This window comes from Lactuca serriola, chromosome 2, assembly GCF_051521515.1.
Source record: "Lactuca serriola cultivar US96UC23 chromosome 2, Lser_US96UC23_V15, whole genome shotgun sequence".
NCBI classification, from domain to species: Eukaryota; Viridiplantae; Streptophyta; class Magnoliopsida; order Asterales; family Asteraceae; genus Lactuca; species Lactuca serriola.
The window spans coordinates 102,009,481-102,034,189 of NC_136409.1; the positions used below are offsets into that span (position 1 = coordinate 102,009,481).

The 24,709-nt window shown below is 37.2% G+C and overlaps 1 non-coding gene across 1 annotated transcript; it reads right to left on the reverse strand.

Annotated features, from left to right (window-relative positions):
- Positions 1-793: 793 nt before the first annotated feature.
- On the reverse strand, positions 794-900 carry LOC145090923 (small nucleolar RNA R71). Its single transcript, XR_013701844.1, has one exon. It is a non-coding gene; the product is annotated as a small nucleolar RNA R71 (small nucleolar RNA).
- Positions 901-24,709: the final 23,809 nt, after the last annotated feature.

Consider the following 24,709-nt stretch of genomic DNA (forward strand, 5'->3'; position numbering starts at 1 on the left):
TGCCTTGAACTCGCCGAGTGCACTCGTGTCGACTCGGCGAGTACATCGCTGTTTACATCTTTAGTTTTTTATTTTATTTTTGTTCTTTTTACGCGTTTTTTGTTTTGTTTACAGTTGTTTCATGAACCGAGGATCCGATACACCTCTGGTCCCTCCTCTTGAAGACCCGGAATCCGCACTAAGGAGGAGCAAAGGCAAAACCGTTGGAGAAACCGCTTCTTCAAAGAACTCACCACTCAAAAACCTCAAATCTGTTTCCAGCAAGAAGAGGAGCAGCATAACAGGAGCATCCAGTGCCTCTTTGACAATCGGAGACCCAATTCAAGAAGACACCAAGTACGAGACCAAGGAAGAAGAAGAACCCACATACGAGCACGAATCCGAGTTTGAATACAATTTAGCTATCACTATGGCTAATATCGATGAAGTCCCCATTGGGGAATGGAAGAAGCGGATGCGCGATGACATCGGCCCGGGACTTGTGCAGCCCGCAATTCCCGCAACCGCTACTTTCAAACTAAAAGGCCATATTCTCTCTCTACTCTAGGAGATTCCTTTTTGTGGGAAGGATCACGAAGACGCCTACAAGCACTTGGACGAAGTGAATGATGTGGCTGACTACTTCAATGTACCGAATGTTCCACGTGAAACCCAGCTTCTTCGCATGCTCCCAGTCACGTTCAAAGGTGCTGCAAAGGATTGGCTAAAGTCACTTCCTCCCGGATCGGTCACCACATGGGCCAAGATGAAAGAAGAGTTCATAGACCACTTTTGCCCGCCCTCCAAAATAGGCAAGCTAAAGAAAGCCATTGCCAACTTCGAGCAACAACCCGGAGAATCTCTTTATGAAGCTTGGGAAAGATACAAGAGCTTGCTTAGAAATTGTCCACACCATGACCTCAATAGCCAACAAGAGGTCTCCATTTTCTATGATGGAGTCAATGTCACCACAAGGCAACTGCTCGATTCTCAAGGCCCGCTCACGAAGAAGGAGCCCCGGTAATCAAGGAGTTAATTGAAGAATTCTATAAGCACTCTAGAGAATACCACAATCCAAGAAATGAAGTAAGTCGGGGGGTAGTGAACTCGGCAAATGATAGCATGGCGGCGTTGATAGTTAAGCTCGATAGTATAGATAGAAGAATGACAAAAATGGATCAAACAATCCATGCTATTCGGGTTGGATGTGAAAATTATAGAGGGCTTCATCTCACAAAGGATTGTGATTTTGATGAGAATGGAAACAAGAAGGCTCAAGTATTCTATTCAAGTGGCGATCGATACGACAAGAATTAGCGGAAACCGAAGAAGGAATGGATCCCATACGAAGAATACAAGAAGGCTAAGGAGGAGAAATACAAGCAGAAAGAGAGGGGATTTTATCAAAAGGAAGAACCAGTGATGGAAAAGAAAGCCGATTTAGAAAAATTGTTCACTAGATTCATAGCTGCGTCCGAAAAGAGACACAATGATCACGATGCTGCAATACACGAGACCAGAAATATGCTAAGGAATAAACAGGCATCCATTCTCAACATTGAGAAACAGCTGGGACAGCTTGCACACCAAGTGAACGAAAGAAGACCGGGTCAACTTCCAAGTAATACCGAAACCAATCCGAGAATGGAGAATGTGAATATGGTGACTTCCAGCAATGAAGAAATTTTCACACATGCATAGAGGATCTCCAAGAGGAAGACAGAAAAGGCAGAAGAGTCGGCTCCAGCTAAACCCGACCAGACTCGCCGAGTCCCTCTAATGGACTCGACGAGTCCATGCGTAAATGATAAAACTGTCATTCCCTTAAAGCCATATAATCCCCCTTTGCCATTCCCAATCAAAGCCATGCTTGTTGAAAAAGTTGAAGCTTATAGAGCCTTTATGAAGCATGTTAAAGCCCTACAAGTCAATGTTCCATTTGTAGAAACAATGCTCAAAACACCCAAGTACTTCAACTTACTAAAAGGTCTCTTTGCTGCTAGGAAAGACTTGGCTGAAGTCGCGGAGATAATATTGAGTGAGCTACCCGAAAAGAAGGGTGATCCGGGGAGTATCATAATTCCATGCCAATTTGGAAACGCATTTGTCACTCAAGCACTGACCGACTCGGGTGCAAGCATCAATCTGATGCCTTTCTCTTTCTTTAAGAAGTTGAATTTATCGGAGCCAAGGCCAGTAAACATGAAGATCCATTTGGCAGACAAAACAACAATTCATCCACGAGGCGTTTGTGAGGATCTTCTTATTAAAGTCGACAAGTTCATATTTCCAGTAGACTTTGTGGTGCTTGACATGGAAGAACACCCCAAAATTCTGATTATTTTGGGGAGGTCATTTTTAAACACCGCATGTGCTTTAATCAATGTATGTGAGTCTACACTAACGTTAAGGGTAGGTGACGAGTCTACAATAATTAGAGCTGTACCAGAAGCCAAGCAAGAAGAAGAAGGGAAAGAAGAGATTTCATTTATCGGTTTAGATGATGAGATACTACAAAAGGAACTTGCAGTTTTGCAAGAAGAAGATCCAAGCAAGTTTTTGCTACCTTCTGGAGAGGATGGAGATGTTAACAAGGACTTGGAGGAGATAGAAAAGCTACTGGAAGGAGCCTACTCAGAAAACACAGTGGAAATGGCGAAATACGATCCGACTCGTCGAGTCACTCTCCTGGACTCGACGAGTCCAGTCGAAATTGCCAACAACTTGGAGGACTTAGATCAGCTTGTTGCTAGTTCTCTGCATAAGCTGGACTTGGATATTTTTCATCATTCTTTAGAAGAACAAACAGCAGAAGGAGAAATGGACACGGAAGTTCAACATGTCCATATAACATGTCTTGACGTAATTCCTCTTGAAGATGAAGTAAGCACAAAAAAAGAGGAGAAGGCAAATGATATGAGAGTTGATGCTGGTCAACCTTTCATTACCAAACCTAGAGCACGAACTTTCACAAGATTTGAAGTAATTAAGTTTAAGGAAAAGGAGGTGCAAGAGAAGGTGAAAAAGAGTGGGGTGAAGAAGAAAAAGAGGAGAAGGGAAGCCCAAGCACCTGAGGATGATGTTGTAAAGAAGAAAAGGGAGGAATTAAAACGGACTTACAAAAAGAAGATTCACGCTTACAAGACAAAGTACAAACCACAAAAGATTAGGCGTGCATTCCCGATGCTGGAAGATGACGAGACGTAGATGGGAAGGAGTCCAGCTAACGACTCCTTAAAAAGAAGCGCTTGGCGGTAGGCAACCCGTTATTTAGAGTTTGCTTTCTTTTATCTTTTTACGTTTTTTTAGTTTTTTTTTTAGAATTCTAATCTTCCAATTCATCGGACATGTCTGCTTGATAGTGCGTATGGACTAAGTGTGGGGTGGAGTAAATTTTCTTTTCTAAATAAATGGAAAAATTTTATAATTTTTAAATTGTTTGCAATAGACTCGCCGAGTCTGACTATGACTCGACAAGTCCATTCAGATTTCAGAAGAATGATAAAATCGTGACCAGACTCGCCGAGTCTGACCCTGACTCGACGAGTCGGTCTTATTTACAGGAAAAAAAAATAAAAATAATTTTTACAACCGGTAACTAGGGTTTTAACCCTAATGAAATCAGTTTTTTTTTCACAACTCACTCGCCGTGCGCCTCCCTCCCAACCTTTTCTCTCAAGCATTCATCATCTTCTTCAATTGTTCTTCAAGTTTTTCAATTTCCATCTCAAAAGGTAACTGATTTCCTCCTTTATTCTGTTAGAGCAATGATTTTAAGATAATCTATGGTAGTAATTTCATATAATACCCGATTTTTAGTTATATTGAATTTCTAGGGTTTTGATTTTACATCAATTATGTTGTTTTGGATGATTACTATTGCTCTAATACCTTATAGACATGCCCTTGGAAAAAACCCTTAAGTTAATTTTGAGTTTTCATGGCCGGATTTTGACCGAATCGCCGAGTCGAGTCGGGGACCCAAGAGTGATCTGTTTTGATAATTTTCTGTGTTTTCTGGGTTTTGTGTTCTTTGTGTTGCAGGAAAATGTTTCACAGGGGGCAAGGTTCCAGTGGACGCCAAGGAGATTTTCCTTGGTTAAATTTCCCTCAAATCAAATCCGCTTCAACCATGACGAGGTGGTAGAAGAAATTAGCCGAAGTCAGAAAGAAAGAAATTTATGTGCCCAATAGAATTGATTGGGGTTGGTTGCAAAGTGTGCGTTATGAAGAGGAGTTGGCTCCCTATCTTTTAAAGGAGTTTACTTACGAGGGAGAGACGATGGTTTGCGATGGGTGGAGCCGGATCTTTCGTATTCAAGAGCCGGTGTATCGGGAGCTTTGCCTGGAATTTTTCTCCACAGTACCTTTTCGTGGGGGAGATGACTACTATCACCCGACGAGTGTCAGTTTCTGTCTTGGGGGCGAGTTTCATCAGTGCTCCGTGGTTGATTTGGCTTGTCGGATGGGTATTTATGACCGGTCATTGGTCTCGACCGCCATTTTCCGTGCATTTATGGAACACTCTCACAAAGTGTTCCCCAATGGAGTGAAGAGCACGGGTTGGTGGAATACGATTGCCAACAAAGTGTACATTCCAAAGTCAGCCCAGGAGGGAAGCATTCGGTCGCCTACACAGCGCCTTATTCATCGCCTTATTTCCACCACCATTAACCAAAGAAAGGATGATGACAAGGTCTCTAACCTTGATGTCTTTTACTTATGGAGCATTATCACACCCGACACTTTCTGCAATATTCCTTGGTGTTTAGCTTCATATTTGGCGGAGGGTGCGGTCAAAGACCGCAAGACATCGAAGATTAATGGTGGAATGTTTGTTACACGGCTTGCCAATTCGTTTGGGTTGATGAACCGTGGCGCGTGGAATTTGATGACTATGATTCCTACCCCTCCATTCAATCCCGTTCTTTTTAGGATGGCTAGGATCATTGAGGACTATGGTGGAGGTCATTATGCTATCCCGCATGATGATCCTATTGTTGGTCCCGAGGTGCTGGGAAGGAGGGTCCGATCGAGGCGTGAGCGTGATGTAGAGGAGGAACCGCCGGTGATTCCGGTAGACAGTGATGAAGTACCAATGGATTGGTATAATGTTAAGATGAGGCGGTTACAAGATCAAATGGTGCGGGGTATAAACTTTAGCAATCAATCCCACATTCGAATTTTTGACCACTTCAACATTCTGCATATCGATGGTGGTAACTTCCCGTATATTCCGTCGTGGGATGAAGTGATCAATGCAAGAAGGAGTGGCGCGAGTGGAAGTGGAGCGGCGCAGGAACATGACGATGAGGATGAGGATTAGTTCTTTGTGTTTTTATTAAACAATTTTTATTTTTTATTTTTGTTTTTGTTCTTATTTGGTGTGTTTTGGAATTTGTTAAGACTTTTACTATTATGCTTGATGTTTGATTGCCTTGATGATTTTCAGAATTGGATTAGGAGTGCTTGCATAGAAGGGTTTAGAGTCGTAGAGTCAAGAGAGTTATAAAAAGTGAAAGAGAGAGAGTCAAGGAAGGGAAGCGTTAGAGTCAAAGTGTCGAGTCCGGTCCTAAGGGACATGAGCGAGTGAGTCTAGAAGTGAGGAGAAATTTTGAAGATTTATTAGAGGCTGGAACCAATGCAGAATATCATTTTTTTCGTCCAACGGTCTACTCGTCGAGTGCACTAAACTGACTCGACGAGTCACCTTGTATTCTCACATATTCGAAACTGTCCGCGCTTATACTCGACGAGTCGCATATATGACTCGACGAGTCGTTTATTTTTATACTAAAATGACTGGTGATTTGATGCTACTAAGTGTGCCATTTGACCACTTATTCTTCCATATCGATTCTTGAAGATCTTACACTGTTTTCCCTACATATTTGGATCTGCCACATGAGATTTTGACACCCAAGTCATGGATGAACTGTTCCTATGGCTGAAGTCAATTGAAGATGGAGTTGAAGAGAAGAGTATCAACCTATCGACTGCTACCCCAGAGGAGTTTGTTCCAATTCTCTCTATATTTGCATTTTTATTTTTGCATAATATGCAATGAGGGCGTTGCATAAAATAAGTGTGGGGTAGGGGGTTGGTCACATATTAGAAAATTTAGAATCTTAATTTAGGCTAATTAAATTTTTTTTTTGCATACCAAAAATATTACTTAGGACTTAATTCAGAAAATTTTGGTAAAAGCAAATTAGGATTCCATATTAGAATTGTGTTGATGATTGCATGAAAACCTAAATGTTTAGTTGAGCCTATATACGTTCTAGTGCATTTGTGGCTTCCTTATTCCAGTGAAATCATGGGACAAAAACACGACCCTGCTCAGCCTGAGGGATGCAATATGTTTAGCAGCCTAAACCTGAAATATATCCAGGAAAATTATTATCGTTAGCCGATAAAGGTTGAAGTTGAGTGCCCTTGCTTAAGCATGTAGGTTTTTGAGTGAAAAAAGAGAGGTACATGTAAAAAAAAAAGAGAGAGAGAGAGAATTGCAAGAAAATTTGAAGAATTTTGGAGCAAATAAAGTGAAGATCAAAAGATCAAAATTCCAAGAAATTCAAAAAGTTGAAGATACCAAAAATCAAACAATAAAGGTGGTGAATTCAAAGAGATCAAAGATCAAATTATCAAGAAAGTGAAGAATTCAAAAGAGCTCCATAGTGGTATCGAAAAGTTGTAATTCTAGATTATGTATGCTTGGGTTGCTCAACTAAAAATACCTTGAGGGTAAGAGGTTTTCTGCGGATGGATTCAGAGGGTTGCATAAAATGAGCATAGTTCGGGGTGAGTGGGCGAATGTTGCGGTCTTGGCATAATGGCTGGGTTAGATTGGAGTTGTCATATGTGATTCTAATGTTTAAAATTCAGTTTTGCTTGGGGGCAAGCAAAAGTCAAGTGTGGGGTATTTTGATATGTGCATATTTAATTCATATTAAGTATAGATTTTTATTCATTTATTAGCTAAATTATTGCATTTTATGGACAAAAGGTACTTAAAAGTGGTTGAATTATATTTTCAGTCCAAAAATGAAGCTCAGAAGCAAAAGGAAGCAGGAGAAGCGGTTGAGAGCTTGAGAATGGAACAAAGAAGAAAAACACTAAAAATAACACCTACTCAGCGAGTAGGGTCGACTGCTCGGCGAGTCCAAGCGAAGACTCGAGAAGATAAAGACTCGGGATCCCAGAGACTTATCACAATACAGGGACTAAGAGATGGACTCGACGAGTCGATTCGTATATATAAAGATAACTCCTTGCAACGATGGGGGGGGGGGGGAATTCGGGAACGATTCAGAAGAGTTCAGCTACGATTAAGAAGTCAGAAAAACCGTAGAAGACGAAGTTATAAGTTAGAATTCAATTCCGAAGGAAGAATTGAGGCAAATTTCATCACTCTACTTAATCTTTTGTTTTGTCATTATGGTTAAACAATTAGACTCTGTTTGTTTGTTGTTATTTACTTCAATTATGAGTTAAAACCTTTAGACTTCTGTTTGGGGATACAAAATTGATACTATGGTTTGATTATTGGTAGGATTAATTCTAAGTTGGTGGTTTTTGCTTGCTAAAGAACCTTGTGTATCAATAATAATTAATTTTCTGTTAATAGGAAGATAATTGATTAGCATGAACATCTATTGATTATCAACCTCATATGCTATGTGACCACTTTATCATATGTCTAGGATTAATGAACATGAAACTAGAGTTAATAAGAAAATTGAGTAAATTCATGTGCAAGCTTGTGTGATGACCATCAACAAGAAGTTAATTAAAAGATTAAATTAGTTAACTATTGCAAGTCTAAATTAACCCGAATAATTAATCTAGTGAATTTAATTAAATTAGACAACTGGCCACTGTTTAAGTTAATTTATTTGGTAAGGATAGTGTAGTGAATGCGAATCTAGTCACTTGAATCGATAATCAACAAAAGAATTAATCCATTGCACCATTACCTTGAAATCAACCATAGGATCAATTGAGTTGAACTAAACAGAAGTTCCTTCCCATTATTAATCTAGTTAATTCTTTGTTTTTCTAAGTTTTAGATTAAGCAATAGTTAGTAAGTTTTCTAGTCTTGTAAAACTAGAGAAAACCCACTATTTATTAATTAATTTAGATAGAACTAGTTTTTAGTTTTAATTTGTTGTTCCATGTGTTCGATACCCTACTTATTTAACTATACCACAATTGGTAGGTTCATTGCCTTTGTGTGTTATTTTATAATTGAAAGTAGGTTTAAAACTAAGTGAGTTTGCACACATCATGCCCTTCCTCACGACACTCGTAGCACACCCTTTTGCTGGCGGTGCAGTCGTTGGCGTAATGCCCCGTCTTCCCACACTTGTAGTAGGTCACTTCCTCGCTACATTTCCATGAGTGCTTATTTTTGCACTTCTCGCACCATTTGGCTTCGTTTCCTCCTCCTCAAAACTTCTTTGAACTAAACTTGCTCTTCTTATTGGGTTTAACAGACCCCTCAAATTTCCTCTTTTCACCAACCTCAATCTTGATGGCGGCTCTTCCCTTGATCATCTCCTCCACAGACTTGACAGCCCAGATACTACCTCTAGAGTAGGCGCCTGACGTACCGGCACCACATACTCCCATGGAAGTCTCTTCGCGTACTTGTCGATTTTTGTCAGTTCATCTAGGACAAGACACAAGGCAAACTCCATCTTCTATGTGAAGTTGTTGGTGTCCTCATCAATAGATATGCCTCCTTTCTTCAGGGTTAGGAATTGGTTTTCTAGCTCTAGTAGGTTTTGGGCCGAGCTGTACTTGCGTTTAAACTGCACCAAAAACTCTCCCCACGTCAGTTGTAGGGGCTTATTGGGGCTTAAAGTCTTCCCCAGAGTGTTCCACCAACGAACCACACCTCCTTTGAATTGCAACATTGCAAATGTGGTTTGTAGTTTGCCTCTGCAACCACACGTCATAAAAGCCAACTCCATCTCTAAGATCCAATCCATAACTCCAATCGGATGTTTCTTCCCGGTGAAGGTTGATGGCCTGCAAGTCAGAAAATCTTTGTACTTGCATCATTCCTCTCGACTCTGTTATCTTGATTGTTCCTCTTAATCACTAGCGAATCAGCTTGACCAACGGTCCTGCTGTAGTTCCCCTCCTCAGACTGCCCGTCATTCAACTCGAGCTGTTCAACTGGCATAGTAGGTTCCTCTCGATTCTGTTGGAGTAATCATCTTGTCTCGTCCATTTTATGATCCAACATCATTTGGATTATCTCTTGTACTCCGGCCATTGTGATTGGCTCTGGAGCATCTGCTACAACCGGTATCTGCTCAATCACTGGGGGTTGATTCCTATTTCCATTCACGTTCCCGATTCCACTTCGGGTTCTTTCCATTTTGATGTATACACCGAATAAGGTGAGTTTACATGTTAGATGGATGTTTAAATCATTCGTATCACTCCGAAACATTTACATGTTAGTTCTAGTATCATAGTTGCACATTTAGAATCCTGAACACATAAGGATTCCAGATCCGGTCAGCAATAGACCATAGATCCAAACAAATAACAACATATAGCACATAAAAGCATTTTTGGCATCTTTCCTAAAATAAACTACTGCTTGTGTCTAAAATATACTAGACACTCATCTCACAATCATCACTTAGCATTCTAAGTTAAAGTCCAGAAATCCTACAAATTCCTAGTTCGCTTAAACTAATGCTCTAATACCAACTGTGACATCCCTATTTTTACGGCCAGAAAAGACCGATTTTGTTTATGCTTATTTAAAAATCAGAGTAACATTTTAAAGAAAAGTGTTATGGAATTTGTTCCCAAAAGAAAATATGATAAAGATTTATCAAAGCAATTCCGAAGAAATGTATTTCGTTAAAAACCTCGGGACGTCATGTGCGAACAGATCAAAAGCATAAACAATAAAATATAAGACTTACTACATTATTTCATATTTACAGGCCTATAATCTGTAACCCCTCATCCCAACATCATATCTATGCTCTTGCACCACTTCCTGTAATACAAGAAACTTAGTGGGTCAGGCTTGGGAGCCCGGTGAGCACAAAGGGTTTTCAACCCACAATAAATAAATTTATTAACTTTATCAAACCAAGCAAACCCGATTACCCGTTCATGTTATCCTCACTTTACGTCTCTAAAACATCTAACACAAGGGACCTAGTCTAAGGACTTTCATCGGGGTGACAACACTGCTTCGGAGGTTCCTCAGCAATTTATGTCAAATAAGGCAACCATGTGCGGGATGGAGTACTGCTGGTGAACACTAACTTCAAATAAACACCTACAGGTTGCGAGTCTGCTAGCGTTCCACTAGACTGTCTAGAATAGCCCGTGATTGTCATGTATACTCCAATAGATGACTGGATCATCTTAAAACATCGAGCCATCTCATCATTTTATCACACATTGTCTATTACATCTACCCATGTTTTAACCAACACATTTTGTAGATATAAAATACATATACAGTTTAAATCGTTTAAAACATGTATAAAAATCATTCATCCAGCATAGATAGCAAGTATACAGACAATATGTACACTTAGCATGTAATTTATATAAAATACTTCATATCTATGTGTAAGATGAAAGTAACTATGCACTCACTTGTTAAAGTATACAGGCAATATGTACACTTAGCATGTAATCGAAATTCGAGCAGCGCTTCTCTTCTTAACAATATGATTTCCTTCGATGAAACCTAGTATTATTACCACTAGATTTTAGTCTAATATTTATTGCGACTAATTATTAGTCTAGATTCGTCATTAACTCAGAGTCTACTTCATATTCTATCAAGTAAGGAACAACCAAGTAGGATCATATCGGAGGTAGGGTTTGTTTGGTATACGAAGTATACTGTTTGGAAATCCCACTTTAAACACCTCACTAAATCACAACCGAGACATCATTCCTGTAAGTAGATCAATCAATATAACGACTTTGAATCACTGATAAATCTTATTTATAATAATGGTATTATATTTATATATAAGCTATACTTAAAGTATGGTAGGCGTATCTCACTTACAGTGGGTTTTTATTAAAAATTTGGCTTTGCTAGAGCAGCGTTTCCGAGCCAAAAGCTCTTCTTCTCGGAGTCGTTGAGCACTCTGGGGCTTTCTTCTAGCGATAGGGGAGTTCCCTAGGGCTTGGGGGGGGGGGGGGGGTTGGGAGGTTTAGAGAGAGAGTAGAGAGAAGAAATAATGGGAAAGGTGTGAAGAAATGAGGGTGGAATGGGTTGTATTTATAGGGTGAGATATGGCTCATCTTGGTGCCACATGTCACCATTTGGGGGTAAGCCTTGGGGAGAAAGCAATGTCCAGGATTGTGCCACGTCACCCATTTTCACACAACACACTTCCGACTTCTAAAATCCATAACTTTCGCATACGAGCTCCTTTTTTGAGGTTCTTTATATCCACGTGTAGGTAAAAATAAAATTTGCAACTTTCATTTTGACTCCATCGACTAATTCTCGACCGATCTTAAATTTGACAGTAGGAGGAGATTATACTATTAAATGACCACGTAAATTTCGTAACTTCTTCATATGGACTCCGTTTTCATCTGTCTTTTTATCGTTGAGTTCCTATTAATGAGATATTTAACTCTCATTTAGGTCGCGTTGGCCAAAAACCGCTCGATCTATAATTCGAGTTTCGGGCTATGCACTGCTAAGCCAAATCTTATAAAAATCATAACTTCCTCATACGAAGTCAGATTTGAGCATTCTTTTTATACACACTCTTGGTTTAATGTATATTGCAACTTTTGTTTAGATTACTAAGGCTAAATGGTCTTCTATCGTAAATTCACTATTTACATTTTACCAGTGTCGTGCTAGTTTTGCCATAAAACTTCGACAGGTCATAACTTCTTCGTTATAACTCGGATTTTGGTGTTCTTTATATACCCAAAATTTTTGTTTCGACCATTACAACTTTATGTATAGATATCAGGTTTATCTCACACTTTAATTTTGACGCTTATAAAGCACATAAATTTATATAATTCACATAATACTCACATAATTCATCTTTATTACTTCAAAATGAGTTACATTAGTTGACCTAGACTATTGCATCATCTACTAATGCTTAGCCTAGAAACACGGGCGTTACAATAATTCAGGGCTTTAACGCATACTCTAGAAGGTACAGTGAAGTAGTGGCTCACAACCCTGTATTAACTAGTTTATGTATTGTATCCCTGACTCAGTAAAATAGTGTAAGTGTTCCCTAAACTATACCTATCATAGTTTATATATATGTTCTGTATGCAATGAAAATCTTAGTAATTTAACTGTTTGTATAACAACAATAAAATATTTGAGAAATATACCATTTTGCTCTACACGTTACAAAAGAGTTAAAGTTTTATGTAAACAAGTTTTATACTCATATATTTTGGGAAAACCAAACTATAAAATAATTGAAGTAGTTTGAAACAGTTTAAAATCATTTGAATGTTAACACAATACTTCTTGTGTTTTACTTTTATTCCCCCCCCCCCTAAAAACATTTAAAAATAGAGAAAACTTCGTGATATGAACTCACCTCAAGTGTGTGTGCTTTTTTGGATAGCGAAGTGCTAGCGGTGATCCTCAGGTTAGAATGCATGAAAGTAGTCATATCCTAATAATATTTATACATGATATCGTATCTAAATTATCGTAATAATAATTCAAAGTGTTACACAACACTAGATTATATAAGAAATACTTACAAAAACAATTCTTAAAATTATTTAAAGTGTTCTTAATGATCTTGGTGTTCTTGGTGTGTCCTTGGTGAAAATAAGGCGATTTGAAGATCCTTATGAATGTTCTTGATTAAGGTATGAAGATTTGAAGGATATCTAGGCAAAATCTTATGAGTTTTGAGAGAAAAATGGGAAAGATTTTATTGTGAAAAGTGAGAAATAAGGATTGATTTCGGTTCTATATATATATATATATATATATATATATAGATCCGGTAAGAATTTTTTTTGGTAGGAAGGTAAGAAGTTTTTTTTCTACATATTTTTTTGACGAACAAAAGAAATGAATCACTAGATGATTCATTTGTAAGATGATTCACAAGAAAAAATTCCCAAAAAAACATCTTTATGATTCATTTTTAAGTAAATTAAGAAAAAATTCACTTTTGTGACAATTTTAGTGAATAACAACAAAATCATTGTATAAATGAATCATCGAAATGTTTTTTTGAGAATTTTTTCTTGTGAATCATCTTACAAATGAATCATCTGATGATTCATTTTGTTTGTTCGCGAAAAAAATATGTAGAAAAAAAACTTCTTACCTTCCTACCAAAAATTTCCTTCTTATTTGATCTTGACTCTATATATATATATATATATATATATATATATATATATATATATATATATATATATATATATAGCAATATGTTTTCGGTCCTTGACGGGCCTTAGGCTTTGAGTTTTCGGTCCTATATGGGATTTGCTAGTTGATTTCAGTTCCATAGGTGGTAATTTCGGTCATACCAGACCGAAATCTCAACGATCCTTAATTCCTCCAACCGAAAACTTAATCTTGGCTAGATTCCCTAAACCAAAATCTCTTTGTTCTAGAATCCTTGGACTGAAAACCTTATTTAGTGTATTTATTTATGTTTTCAGCCTTAAACTTTTGATTTATGTCGACTTATACTAGCTTAAATCAACTTGGGTTTCAGTCTACACTTAGTTATTAGCTCTCTAAACATGTCCTCTAGGCTATAGATGACATAATGCATGAAGGTTGCAATATGGTTTGCGCATATACTAGGTTAGGGTTTAGACCTTGCTTGATCTAAAATTTTCAGGTTGTTACACAGTCCAAGCCCCAACCGAGAACACATGGTGATTTTGGTCCAAGCTCCCACCAAAAACACCATTTAGCTCCGAGATCACAGAGTTTTCGGTCCTAGGACGAGAACTCTAAAAGCGAGATCATAAAGTTTTCGGTCCAAAACTGAAAAATCTAATATTGAAGTATAAACCCAAAATTAATACCCCATTCAGTTGACTTTCGTTGACTTGTTGACTTTGATTAACCCAAATTTGACAATTGTCACATTATCCCCCTGTTAGAAGGAATTTTGTCCCGAAATTAACATTCCGATTGGGTCCCGAAGGGTTGGGGGAACATATGTGGGTACTTTCATATGGTCTTTGCGTTCTCACATAAATTCAGGCTCTCTCTATGCGTTCCAACGGGAATTTACTATTGAAATGTTGTTTCGCTTTGTTCTCTTGACTTCCTTGTCCACAATTTCCACAAGTTCCTTGACAAAGTGGAGACTCTCATCTAGTTTGATGTCATAACGACAGGGGTCTCGTCAGATACATAATTCTTTATGTTGGACTCATAAAAATTGGGGTGCACGTTGCTGAGTTCCTGTGGTTGTTGAAGTTTGTACGTTTACTAATTTCCACCATGAAAAATGAAATAGATTATTATGTTTTAATTGTATTTAAAATTCCTAGATCTCTGAGATTCATGGTGGTTATCAATTATTGATGGTTGAACAAGATCAAGATAAAAGTGAATATGCAACTACATCATATTCTAGCTTGTGGCATGGGATGATGCAATGCGAAAAAGTAATTATGTATGCTTCCTAATTGACTAAGAGTGTCAAGGAGAATCACTTAGTGTATGATTAGGAGTTGGTGGCAATGGTAATTAATCTTAAACTGTAGCGTTATTATTTTCATGGTTCGAGGTGAGCGTCATACGTAGATCATAAGACCATACAACACATTCAGGGCGAGAAGGATCTGAATACAAAGAGGAAACATAAATTGAGCTGCTTTTTGGTCATGTTTGCAAGATAAGTTACCATTTTGGTAAGATGAATATGGTAGCTGACGCACTGAGTCGCAAGGAACCCATATTCTCATAATATCTCATCCAATCTGCTCTGGACAAGGGTTTGAGAGAACACTATGTGAAGGATGAGGTTATAGTGAAACAAAAGGTTTAGTTAGTAGAGGGTAGATGAGACTTGAGACCTTTTGGGGGATAGTTTGAGACTGTAAGGTTATTGGTGTTTGTCACACGTTGTCACAAGAAATGCATAAGTTTAAATATTCGGTCCACTTGAGAGCTACTAAGATATTTCATCACTTAAAAATCGACTATTGGTGGTCATTGATGACGTGAGGCATATGGATGTATGTGGCAGAGTGTGTGATTTGTTCGTAAGAGTAGTCATTACATAAATAAATTTGGGGTAGCTTCCATCTTCTAGCAATGAGTTAGAGGATGTTAACTGCCATGAATTGAGCATGTGAGATGTAAGGTCTACTAGATGTGCTTTCTATGAGAAATCACAAAAAGAACTATAAATGTTATGTGGTCAAAGCGAGTAATTAAGTGGTTGACTAAACATACAAGGCTAGCATATGAACTGTGAATCATGATCAAGTGTGGAGCATAACTTGAGGATGTAACCAGAAATAAGACAAGGCAGTGGCATATAGATTTCAATGACGGAATCTTTTTAAGGAGGGGAGAATTGTAACGACCCGAATATCCTTCCGTCAACGTTGTTAGTTTTCCACTTCACGGATACTTTTTTCTATAAAGTTCTTTCGGTTCTAAGTTATTAGACGAATAAATTAAATAGAAAAAGTGTTAATTTAATATATTTAAAGGATAAATTCATATTTTAAAGATATAAAATTTATCTCTAAAGATTATTAAAAGAGAAACTTCAATTCTAATCTTAAGAAATCAAGGCCATTTGTTAACCTAGACTATTGCATCATCTACTAATGCTTAGCTCTGAAACACGGACGTTACAATAATTTAGGGCTTTAACGCGTACTCTAGAAGGTACAGTGAAGTAGTGGCTTACAACCCTGTATTAACTAGTTTATGTATAGTGTTCTGTTGTTCTCTTTTCTTGAAAATGTATGTATTACCCTTTAGTAGTATACTTGTAGTGCATAATAATTATACTTAAATAGTTATTTTAATATTATATCCCTGACTTAGTAAAATAGGGTAAGTGTTTCCTCAACTATACCTATTATAGTTTATATGTATGTTCTGTATGCAATGAAAATCTTAGTAATTTAACGATTTGTATAACAACAATAAAATATTTAAGAAAGATACCATTTTGCTCGACATGTTACAAAAAGGTTAAACTTTTATGTAAACAAGTTTTATACTCATATATTATGGGAAAACAAAAGTATAAAATAATTTAAGTAGTTTGAAACAGTTTAAAATCATTTGAATGCTAACACAAGATTTATTGTGTTTTACTTGTATACCCCCCACCGCCTAAAAACATTGAAAAATAGAGAAAACTTCATGGTATGAACTCACCTCAAGTGTGTGTGCTTGTTTGGATAGAGAAGTGCTAGCGGTGATCCCTATCAGGTCCCTCTATAACTTCTTGGTGTTTACAAGTCGTATATAATTAAGATTGAGAAGGCAGTCGACTGAGTGACTCTGCCCTAAGTCCACAACCAGACAAGGAACCGGAAATAAGGCGAAATCATGCATTTTAAGCTTGTTGAATCTTAATTATATATGACCCTAATTTTTACACTAAGCCATCATAGCTCACCAGCAAGGATCCTTAGTTTTTATATGAGTGATGTGCTTTGTTCGGATACGGGAGCAATTTATGATTACGTTTTAACTGGCACTAGATTTCGTAAAAAAAATTTAAGTTTTAAAATATTTTCATTTGGAAAACATACCGTTGTTCACAGATGGTTCTGGGAGAGTCTCTCCTGTGGTGATCATCAACACTCTTCCATCTCCGCCAACATTCCTTGTTATTGGACAGCCCCTCTTGAAGTGTCCAGTTTCACCACACTTGTAATAGACCTGGCTTACTCCAATGCAGGGGACTTGGGAGATTGGTTGTGCCGGTGCCCTACAGAAACAGGCAGTGTGCCCCTTCCTATTGCAATTCTTGCAATGCATCTCCTGACAAGCTCCAGTGTGATGAAAGTTACACTTGTTATACTTTGGGAGGGTTCCAACATATCGACTGATAGGTGTTGGAGTGGCAGGTGTTGTGGCAGTATGAAACGGAACAATTTGTAGTCTCTTCGAGGCATCTTGTGTTGGATGTCCCTTTTTCTTGCTCTAAGACTTTTGATTATAGTCGCCCCCTTTTGTTGGCCCAGGAACGGGGGCCATCACACCTTGGCGGACTCCATAGTCTATGAGTCTTTGGGTCAAGCATTTGGCGCTATCAAAAGCAATTGGGTTCGAAGCTAATACATTCCCTTGAATCTGGGGAGATAATCCCCAAATATACCTCTCTATCTTTTTACCCTTCGGGGCGACCATCCTGGGGAACAATGCTGCTAGGTCACTTAATCTTTTAGTGTAGGCTACTATTTCAAAGCCTGCCATGGTAAGGTTCCACAGCTTCTGCTCCAGCTTTTGTAGTTCGCCCCTCGGCCAGTACTCTTCCATCATCATGTCTTTTAGGTTCTCTTAGCCCATTGAGTTAGCCATTGTGAGAGTCAGTGACTTGACATGGCTATTCCAACATGTAAGGGCTCTGTCAGAGAAGGTGCAGACAACAAGCTTAACTTTGCTCCCTTCTGGGGACACACATATTTCAAAGACTAACTCCGTTTTCTCGAACCATTGCATTAGATCAATGACTCCTTCACTTCCACTAAAGGATTTGGGTTTGCAATTCATGAAGTGTTTGTATGAACACTCCCTAGGGTGTCTGTATCTTTCCATGTGGTTGGAATTATTAGCACCACTACCCGCCCCACTGGAACCACTTGTGTAGATTTGAGTCACGACGGCTGTTATTGCGGTCGTTACTACAGCCTGGAAAACCGTGGGGTCGTATAGTGGTGGTGATGGTGGTAAATTTGTTGACGTGTTGTTGAGGACACCCCTGATAGGTCTACGGGGAGGCCTCTTTCTACCGTAAGGTTTTAAAAGATGAAATGGTGGTAAGCCTTTAGTAGTGGTTATAAGTCGAGTATTATTTGTACTAAGTTATCTTAGTTCTATGCGTATCATGTTCTGACTTTTATAGTATTTTGTGAACAATGCCTAATAAAGTTTTATATAAAATAAACTTATGAATTTTTAATAGTGACCACCCTTAAATGAAATTCTGTGACTTGATTTACTGTTACTAGTTGTGACGTAAGAGCTGATAAGCCTAACACATAGTGTGAGCAGTGTAATCACTAACTCACTAGGTTATATTATTTTATTAATTATTAGTGTGACGCATAAGGTGCTCTGCCACCTCGCACATCTCGCGAGTGGTCTCCTCTGCTCTCTGCCCTTGCTATGGTTGCCCTAGTTTCAACTGTAAAGATTTGTTATCTCAGGGCATCCATATGGTGTTCTTGTTCCTTGTAGATGTGTTGAATCTTTGCTTCGTCATGCTTCGGGTTTTGACACTGATCTCCATTACTTCATGATGGAGAGTCTAAACCCGAATGTCCGAGCGAGCCTCTCATGTCTGGTCTTGAGAGGGTAAGGTTCATTACCGGCCTCTCCAACTCCTTTCTCTTCGTCTGATCCCTTCTCAGAATCCACCTCACGAACCCCTTATGATTCTTCCTCGGCTCCTTTGTTGGCTGTTGTAGTGGAGTGGCTATATCTAGCTATGTGGTTCGTGTGAGAATAGGGGTGTCTAAAGAATCTATGAGATTAATAAAAAAACATTTCTATTGGGTTTTTTTGGTGATCCTTACCGGGTCGTCCTATAATCACGCAGTGTATACAAGTTGTATATAACTAAGATCGAATACACCTTCGAATAAGTGATCTTACTCTAAAACCACAACCAAACAAGGAATAGGAAGTAGACCAAAAATCACAAATTCTAAGTCTATAAAATCTTACTTATATATAACCTTTAGTGTATACACTAAGCAATTATAGACCTGTTAGTAAGGATCTTTTTAGTTTTCACATAAGTTGTTTATAGTACCATAAAATACTCCTATAGTATTTTATATTTATGTTCGGTTCTAGAGTTTCTTGGTATCTGAAGTTGATAGGTTTTTAGACTTGTTATCTTATAGTTTCATAAAATAGTCCTATAGTATTTTAAACTTTATGCTTGGTTCTAGTGTTCCTTTGTATGTAGAGTTGGTAAGTTTTTGGCTTGTTGAAACACCACGACCATTCCTAGGCATATGCTAATCACCTCTTGGATAAATATAGTTGATCAGGCTATATCCTTCCCAGACCTGATTATATATCCCAAGGCCTACTCGTCTTGTTCAACTTCCTAAATACCTTTGTATTGTTCTTTTTGTGATACTGTCCTAGTATTTATGCATGTATGTATAATTTTATGAAAATATTTTTCTATTTAAAAGTATAACTCTTGGTCAAAGTGTTTTTATCCCGTTGTATTTATAGTTGTATATCTTTTATGGGTTGGTATACTTAGTTCACTATAAACAATGCTCTGATACCAATCTGTCACACCTCCAAACCGGAACGAAGAAAATGTTCGGGGGCGGAGGACGTCATGTACAATATCACAACAATTGAATAATAGTAATCAAATTAACAATAACCATTATATTAATAATATAGTGTTTACATTGTATTCGAATCATAGTTTGATTGACTCTAAAAGTAAATAGCAAAAACTAAGACTTGAAGCTATTATGCTTCGTCTTCTTGAAACCTGTGCGTGTACCTGTCTACTACTTTCCTAAGAATACAAGTGGTTTTGAAAGTGTATCCACATTTAAGTTGTTGAGTTCATAAGCATTTTGTATTAGAAAGTATGTTCGTTGTTTCTTGAAAACCTTAGTGTGTTCCTCTAGAAAATCCTATATTTTCTTAGTAAATGAATCTGTAAGTAATGTGACCCGTACGAGTTCCTTCTACAATCACTTAATGTATACAAGTTTTATGTAATCCAGATTGAATGGACAGTCGAATGTGTGGTTCTGCCCTAAGCCCACAACCAAACAAGGAATAGAAGTAAAGCGAAATTCACACATTATACTGCCTATCGAATATTATTTGTGTATAACCGTAATGTAGAAACTAAGGAATCATAGAGTTAGCATTAAGGTTCCTTTCTAAAATATGAGTTCATGGTACTAGAAAAGTATTGTAGTGTAGCTCTAATATTAAAATAAAAATATCTGAAGTTATATATTTCCCGTAAACTAAATGTTTTAGTTAGTGCATATTGTGAGTGATTCATAACCATGCTAAAATGACTAGTGGCATGCACGACGTTCTTCATGCATCGGAATGAGATGACATTTGTTACCCCAAAACTTCCATTCCAACTGTAGCTAATAGTCAGGGCATGGGGATGTCAGTCATGTAAAGGTCTATACACAAATTCACATTCTCCCTCAAGGAGTCTCGGGTTATAATTCAGGACTTTAATGCCTACTCTAGATGGTACAGTGAAGTAGTGGCTCACAATCCTGTATTAACTAGTTTACATATAGTGTTCTGATGTTCTCTTTTACTTGAAAATGTATGTATTACCCTTTAATAGTGTACTTTTAGTGTATAATAATTATACTTAAATAATTATTTTAGTATTGTATCCCTGACTTAGTAAAATAGTGTAAGTGTTCCCTAAACTATACCTATTTAAGTTTATATGTATGTTCTCCATGCAATGAAAATCTTAGTAATTTAAAAGTTTGTATAACAACAATAAAATACTGGAGAAAGATACCCTTTTGCTTGACATGTTACAAAAGGGTTAAAGATTTATGTAAACAAGTTTTATACTCATATATTTTGGGAAAACAAAACTATAAAATAATTTAAGTAGTTTGAAACAGTTTAAAATCATTTGAATGTTAACACAAGATTTCATGTGTTTTACTTGTATCCCCTCCTAAAAACATTGAAAAATAGTGAAAACGTAGGGGTATGAACTTACGTTGGGTGTGTATGCTTGTTTTTATAGCGAAGTGCTAGCGGTGATCCTTGGGTTAGAATACATGAAAGTAGTCATATCCTAATAATATTTATACACGATATCGTATTTAAATTAGCATAATAATAATTTAAAGTGTTAGACAACACTAGATTATGTAAGAAATACCTACAAAAAACAATTCTTAAAATTGTTTAAAGTGTTCTTGGTGGTCTTGGTGTGTTCTTGGTGATAATAAGGAGATTTGAAGATCGTTATGAATGTTCTTGATAAAGGTATGAAGATTTGAAGGATATCTGGGCTGAATATTATGAGTTTTGAGAGAAAAATGGGAAAGATTTTGGTGTGAAAAGTGAGAAATGAGGATTGATTTCGGTTGAATATATATATATATATATATATATATATAGCAATGTGTTTTCAGTCCTTGATGGGCTTTAGGCTTTGAGTTTTCGGTCCTATATGGGATTTGCAAGTTGATTTCGGTTCCATAGGTGGTGAGTTCGGTCATACTAGACCGAAATCTCAATGATCCTTAATTCCTCCACTCGAAAAATCAATCTTGGCTAGATTCCCTAAACCGAAATCACTTTGTTCTAGAATCCTTGGACCGAAAACCTTATTTAGTATATTTATTTATGGTTTAAGCCTTAAAATTTTGATTTATGTCGACTTATATTAGCTTAAATCAACTTGGGTTTCAATCTACACTTAGTTATTAGCTCTCTAAACATGTCCTCAAGGCTATAGATGACATAATGCATCAAGGTTGCAATGTGGTTTTCACATATACTAGGTTAGGGTTTAGACCTTGCTTCATATAAAATTTTCAGGTTGTTACACGGTCCAAGCCCCAACCGAGAACACATGGTGATTTCGGTCCAAGATCCAACCAAAAACACCACTTGGCTCCGAGATCACAGAGTTTTCGGTCCTAGGCTGAGAACTCTAAAAACAAGATCATAGAGTTTTCGGTCCAAAACCGAAACCTATAATATTGAAGTATAAACCCAAAATTAATACCCTATTCAGTTGACTTTTGTTGACTTGTTGACTTTGATTAACCAAAAATTGACAGTTGTCACATTATCTCCCCGTTAGAAGGAATTTCGTCCCGAAATTAACATTCTGAGTGGGTCCCCAAGGGCTGGGGGAAGATATATGGGTACTTTCATATGGTCTTTGCATTCTCACATAAATTCAGGCTCTCGTTAGGCGTTCCAACGGGCCTTTACTATTGAATTGAGGTTTCGCTTTGTTCTCTTGACTTCCTTGTCCACAGTTTCCACTAGTTCCTTGACGAAGTGGATACTCTCGTCTACTTTGATGTCGTAACGACGGGGGTCTAGTCAGATACATAATTCTTTAATTTGGACTCATAAAAAGTAGGGTGCATGTTGCCGATTTCCCGTGGTTCTTGAAGTTTGTACGTTTACTAATTTCCACCATGAAAAAATGAAATAGATTATTAAGTTTTAATTGGATTTAAAATTCCTAGATCTTTGAGATTCATGGTGGATATCAGTTATCGATGGTTGAACAAGATCAAGATGAAAGTGAATACTACATCATATTCTAGCTTGTGGCATGGGATGATGAAATGCGAAAAGGTAATTGTGTATGCTTCCTAATAGACTAAGAGTGTCAAGGTGAATCACTTAGTGTATGATTAGGAGTTGGTGGCAATGGTAATTAATCTTAAACTGTAGCGTTATGATTTTCTGGTTCGAGGTGTGCGTCATACGTAGATCATAACAGCATACAACACATTTAGGGTGAGAAGGATCTGAATATGAAGCGGAAACATAAATTGAGCTGCTTGTTGGTCATGTTTGCAAGATAAGTTACCATTTTGGTAAGATGAATATGGTCACTGACGCACTGAGTCGCAAGGAACCCATATTCTCATACTATCTCATCCAATCTACTCTGGACAAGGGTTTGAGAGAACACTTTGTGAAGGATGAGGTTATAGCGAAACAACAGGTTTATTTAGTAGAGGGTAGATGAGACTTGACATCTTTTGGGGGATACTTTGAGACCGTAAGGTTATTGGTGTTTGTTACACGTTGTTACAAGACATGCATAAGTCTAAATATTCGGTCCACCTGAGAGCTACTAAGATATTTCATCACCTGAAACTCGACTGTTGGTGGTCATTGATGACATGAGGCATAAGGATGTATGTGTCAGAGTGTGTGATTTGTTCGTAAGGTTATGGGTGTGATTTGTTCGTAAAAGAAAAACACTTCATGGATGATTACAACATTGTACTTTGATACTTCCAATTTTTTTTAAAAGCTCATTGTATTTCAAAAAAAATATACTTGTTATAGCAATGAGGAACCTGCTAATTTGAAACATAATGACATGGCATAAGGTGATAGGTTTTTATGTAATATCATGGTCCACATAGGATGTCTATCCACCATTTCACCCTTAAATGTGTCATGTCAGCAAAACAAATAATGGAATGACATGTACATATAGGTGGTTACCCATTCTATAAATGGGTTGGTTTTACAAAGTACAATGCTATAATAAGAAAAACAAAATCACGATGCTAAGATAAGGGGGAAAAATAGAAAGTAAGTTGCTATATTATGCATTTAGCCCTTAATGGTTTATCTGAAGGGTTTATTTTTACTATTGTGGTGAGAATAAAAAAATGATACCCAATAGGACCTGGCTCTAGATTTGGTCTTTTGGTGTATGACCACATAGGAAAACTGTTGCACTTTTGGCATGTAATTCGCCTTCACTCTCCCAAAGGATCGTCCACATGAACCTCGGTATGGACAAATGCAGATCCAAATAATCTAATTCGTTTGTTCTAAATCATAAATCTGTCTCACAAATTTTCTCTCAATAATAAAACAATTCCCGTTTTGAAAAACATTCGAATCCATGTTTATCTATTTGCCCATCAGCAACCCTTACAAAATTCAAGTGAAATTGATTGAGGTCCATAATAAGTTCCCTATGTTGTCTTATTAACCAATGTTTTAGGTTTTTGACCTTAACCTCTGTAAATGTATGAGTTTTAGTTGGAGAAAACTAAATTAAAGGTTACTCTTAAACTATGTGTAAAATAAAACTTCCTACAATTGGACTCTTCGAAGAAGAGAAAGCAACATTAACTTCTATTTGTTAAACTAATTGCTTCTATTTGTTTCTTTTTTCTTCTGTAGGGAGCAAATTACTTAAAAAAACCGCACTCTTCTAAACATTAGGGGTCCGAGGTCTAAAATAGAGAAAATGTGATAACAAGCTGGGTAATGATGGTTGAATCTTGAGTGCAAAAGTAAAAAAGAAATAACAATCAAACCTTAGGAGAAGCATTTTGAAATATACAAAAATAATTCAGAAGATATTATTAAAAGATACCAACTTACCAGCAACTCAATTCTTTATAGACTTTTTAGACTATAAGGACTATGGTCTCTTTTGATTAACTATGAGAACAAAAGTGAAGGCATATACATACGAATACACTTCTTTATGAAATGAACTTATAGGAAGTTCTCAAGGACCAAAAATGTAATTTACTCAATAAAAACTTTAATACACATTGTTAAACTGGATAAAAGAATAATTTGGTTAAAGAAGTACATAGGCTCCCTAGAAACATGCATTGAAGAAACGATATGAGCGGTGCTCCCAGAGTCTTTGACCGTGTTGGACCGTGTAGACATTATTCACATATTTTTACCTTATTGCCATATATCAGAACTCCTATAACCATACATTTAATAAAACTCTGATTATAATAAACCCTTTAAATTTTAAA